Below are 4,942 nucleotides of genomic sequence, written 5' to 3' on the forward strand. Positions count from 1 at the left end.
GAATGCCCTTCTACTCTGAGTCTAGGCTGTATGTTTCCCTAACATGTCACCTGCTTCAGGAAGCCCTAACCAACCGTGCCAGTCCACGGGGCCCCTCTGGCTTCAGAATGCCTAGAACCTTCCATCAGTTTCCCATCCTTTACCATCTAGTGTTGTTATTGGCCCAAAGGAAGCCTTCAGCCACGTCTGGACAGGAAGCTCCCTGCAGGAAGCCTCTCACTGCCTTCACCCTCTAGTCCCTGTTGCCCACTGGATGCTTTATGCTGGTCACTATTTGTTGGCTCGATCCCTCCCGCTGCAGGAGCTGGAGCTACAGACCTCTCTGTGGGTGCTGAGGTGAAGCCACAGGAGGAGAAAACAGAGGCACATGCACCCCAGGCAGGGCAGTTGCTGCTCATCTCCCACAAGAGACATCACAAAGTCATGCTAGTGGCATTTTTGAGCAAAAAGATTTCTGATAGATAAAGAAGACTTTGCTCAATGCCGGCGATGTCTTCTTTTACAATGAATGCAGGAGGCAGCATGGGAGAGGAAAACAACCCAGGCTTTGCTATGAGACTTGGACAGATAACCAGCCTCTCTGACCCTTTGAGCCTCAACTTCCCTTCTACAGGAAGGATAATACCTTTTCTGTAGGGTAGCCAGGCAGAACAGACATGTTGTATGTTAAGAGCCAGCATACGACAGTACTTCAGAAAGTTTTTGAACAAATAGAATTACAAGACAATATGAATCTTTCCATGACCTTTTTGAAAACTCTTCATTTACTTGATGCTCAATATATAATACCTGTTCTAAAATTCTGAAAATTTCTTCCCAGGAGATCTTATGGATAAGATATTTCCATTAGTGTGGACAATTTGATTATAGTCTTCCATGGAGTTAGAGGGACTAACTATCCTGCTATCAGAATTTGAGGGATAGAGGCTCCCTTTACCTACCTGATGGCTTCAGGACCGGGTTCGCTGACGCGTTGCTGCCCTCTGGTGGCCAGAAGCTTACAATGCCGCCTAGCTGGTTTATCATTAAGTCCCAAATAACAAAAGCTGAGGACAATGTGGGATGTGTGAGGAACCTAGGGAGTAAGGAGATTGTGGATAATGGAAGAAGATGGTTCTAAGCTACCTGGGAGGAGGGTGACTTACGGTTCCTGGGAATTGTGGAACAACCCAGGAGTCATTTATCACATGCACACAACTGGTAAATGAAGAAATATACTTAAGACCAGCTAAGGAATGCCTTAGAGATCTGCCCCACCTCACACCACTGCTTCAACTCTGCTTATTATTGCCTAGCAGGGTTTGTGACATCCAGTCCTACCTATGTCTCCAGCCTCATATTGCTCTATTTTTGCTCTTTCTGTGCTCCAGAACCTCTGACCGTCTTTCTGTCCCATTAATGCAGCAGACTGCTCCTTCACAGACACTTTCAGGAGCTGTCTCTCTCTCTCTCTAGGGTGCTTTACCCTTCTCCTGCCGCACCTCACCTGTTTCATGTCCAGTCATGCTTCAGCTCTCAGCCCAAGCATTACTTCCTGAGGTAAGCCTTCTCCATCTAGGTCAGATTAATTTGATATACAGTTTCATACAGCCAAATTCCTTTTTCAGATAATTTTTCTCAGTTTATAATTAATCATTTATCTATGTGATTATTTCATTAATATCCGTCACTCTCACTATGCTCCATAGGCTCTGAGAGAGGGAAGGTGGGGCCTCCTTCTGCTAATCTTGAGTACCCAGCATCCAGGACAGGGCCTGAACACAGTAAGCGCTCAGTAAATATCTGAGGCACTTGCAGGACAGGACAGAAGGATTTGAAGAGTGTTAAGAGTGCTGAGGATTGTTCTGTCTTTTGCAGAACTCTTCCCCAGTGCAGATACATGGGAACCTTGCCCACTCACAGCAAAGCAGCATTCCCCATCCCACCCCCACAAGCCCCTACGTCCCAAGGAGGCATGCTGAGTTGAGAGGGGTGTGACAGACAGCTCAAGAGCAATGCTAGCCAGCTTTTAATGAGGTGGGCCTGAGCTGCCAGTGGTGAGAGTTATATGTTTTCCCAGGCCATGAGGCTTTTCTGTTCCATCTGCCAATCACTTGTGGTCTGTTTCACCTGAAGCTGGTCAACCACAAAAACAAACACCAGCAGCAGCATCACTACCAGGCACTCAGAAGGCAGGTGGGAGCCCTGACTGGGGTGGGTTCCCCTTGGGTCTGATGGCACCACTACCCTCTCCTCAGCACCATGGGACCGAGCTCCTCAATTTCACTCAAGTGAAAGAGGGACCCATGGTTTGTGATGCAGAGTGCACAGCCCGTATCCCAGGAGAGACTTATTCTTATGATGGGCTGAACATAGTCTCATGATTCTAAGCAATGGGAAAAGCTTTTGAGGAGGGAGGGTCTTGGATTGAGACTTCCAGAGTCGAGTGAATGTGAAGGTCCAGGCAAGGGGACACCTGATATGCTGTTTGTAGGAGGAAAGGTTAACAATGAGGTTGGGTAGAGAGGTTTTTCTCCTAGAAACATACTCACTCCTTTTAGGTAAATGGTCAAATGCTCCTTAGGGTAACCCAAACCTAATTGGATGGGAGTATGGTTTTTCAAAAAACTACCTCTTTAATTTCAATTTCATTTTCAAAAGGAGTTAATTTGTTCCAAAATTAAATGAGAAAACAAAAACATTTAGAATATGTTTTAAAATTTTGCCAGCCCTCTAAGTTGGAGGGTGGTGGAGAAGAGGAGAGAAAAGCATTCGGTGCTTCAAATAATTTTTTGAGAAACACTCTTTATTCCTAGAGTTAGGTGAAGAGTAGGAAGGAATTTACCTGGAATCCAGGATAGCACGAGCTGCTCCACTTCAGCCGTCTGCTGGAACTGAGATTCCAGTATAGCTTCATTATGTAGTTTGGGATGCTCTTCGCTCCAAAGAATTTTGATATCTCACAGTCAACACTTGCCTAAGTTAATAAGAAAAATGGGGCTTTGTCACCTACTTTTAATTCTTCATGTGTTTGTTCCTTTCCTCTGTTCATGCAGAAATCTGAAGCCATTCATAATTTCAGTCTAGCAGATTCACAGAGGAAAAGACATTCAAACTCACAAGTCAGGACAAGCCAAAGAACAGCAGGATGAGTGTGCATTGTAAGGGAGGTGGTGCTAGAGGAGGGGAATGAGGCCCGGGGGGAATGTGCAGCATTGGGGGAGCTGCGGGGCTACTGCATCTCTTCCTGCCCAGTCTCTAGGCTCTTAGAGAGCTCCAAGATGGCCCTGCCTCTTGGCTGCCAGGTCTTCACCTCAATGGAGTCTTTGCCAAGAGTCCTAGATCTTCATGCCATCAGTGTTGCCTCCTTTCTTGTGTCTGGCTCTCTGTTCATGTTGCCTTTGTCTTTGGCTACTTTCCAGACCAGGATTAGTAAGTAGAGTGACCAGAGTCATTAGGAGTGTGAAGAAGAGAACTTTTACTAGGTAAGCAGGATCAGATATGGCAGTGAGTGGACCCTTGTCCCCTAGGAAGGCTGGAAGTTGTGAGGAAGACATAGGTTTCTCAAAGAGAGCCAGATAAGTGGCATAAGCAGAGTGCCCACATGAAAACATGAAGAGAACTGGGCTTGCTCTTTCCTGTATCCTAGGAGTGGGTGTGGAGCTTTGGCCAAACATGAACTGATCTTGTTCCTCACATGGGGCCATTTTCCTCTGGATGTAACAGAAAAGGCAGAGGAGTTTGATCAGCAAGTTTGAACAACTGCTTCCTATGCAAACACAGTCCTGAGATGATAGTTAAATTGTCAAAACTTCTGGGTGTTGCGCAGGGCTTCTGAGGCTTTGTGATGTCACTTGAGAGTGAGGCTAGGGTCTGAGCTAAAGATTCCAGTCCAGAAACCTCTGCCCTCCAAGAACCACCTCCCTTCATGTATGGTCTCCAGATTGGAGAGGGAGTTCCCTATTGCCGTTGAAGATGCCCCTTCTATCCTCTCTTAAAAAACTTTTTGTTTTGAATTAATTTTAGATATATAGGAAGTTACAAAGGTAATACAGAGTGGTCTGTTGTACCCTTCAATGTTCCGCAATGTTATGTCTTGTGTAACTATAGTACAAACTCAAAACCAGTAAATTGACACTAATACAATGTGTGCATATAGGTCTTTGCTATTTTATTGTACACGTAGATTCTTATAACAACCACTGCATTTGAGGTACAGAACTATTTCATCACCACAAAGATCTACTTGTGTCCATATCTACCAGTTCGAGACAAATGTAGAAATCTTACCTTCCTTTAAGTCCCTTACTCTCCCCATTTGTAGTGTAATTTTATTAAATATTTCCTCTGTATACATTGAAATGTGCATTCAGACAATGTTATAGTTTTTGCTTCAGCCAGCAAATGTAATTTGGAAAACTGAAGAGGAGGAGAAAAGTTTATTGTATTTGCTCAATTTATAGTTGTTCAGCATGTGTCACTTATATTGTCCTATCTTCAAATTCACTGATTATTTCCTTTGTTCCCTCCATACTTCACTTGAGCCAATCCATTGAGTTTTTAATTTTGGTAGTTATATTTTTCAGTTCTACAATTTACATTTGGTTTTCTGTATGTCCTCTATTCACTAAGATTTTCTATTTTTTCAAGAGTATTTATAATGGATCATTGAAGCTTTTTTTAAATGATCCTTTAAAATCCTTGCCATATTAATCCAATACTTGGCGTTGTGATCTGCTGATTGTCTTTTTTCATTCACGTTGAGATTTTCCTATTTCTTAGGATGTTGTGTAAATTTTTTAATGCATACTGGACATATTGGGTGTTAAGAGACTCTGGTTCTTATTTAAATCTTCTGATTTAGCAGGCTTCCTCTGACACTGTGCCAGTTGGGAGAGGGGGTGTTACCTTACGAATGCCAGGTGGGGGTGAAGGTCCAGTTTCTCCACTCGGCCTCCTTCAA

At 44.0% G+C, this 4,942-nt stretch overlaps 1 pseudogene; it reads right to left on the reverse strand.

The window, feature by feature from the left end:
- Positions 1-3,325: 3,325 nt before the first annotated feature.
- On the reverse strand, positions 3,326-3,536 carry LOC134384297 (small integral membrane protein 42-like; annotated as a pseudogene).
- Between the last annotated feature and the right edge of the window lie 1,406 nt (positions 3,537-4,942).

The sequence above is a fragment of the Cynocephalus volans genome, chromosome 8 (genome assembly GCF_027409185.1).
Source record: "Cynocephalus volans isolate mCynVol1 chromosome 8, mCynVol1.pri, whole genome shotgun sequence".
Taxonomy (NCBI): domain Eukaryota; kingdom Metazoa; phylum Chordata; class Mammalia; order Dermoptera; family Cynocephalidae; genus Cynocephalus; species Cynocephalus volans.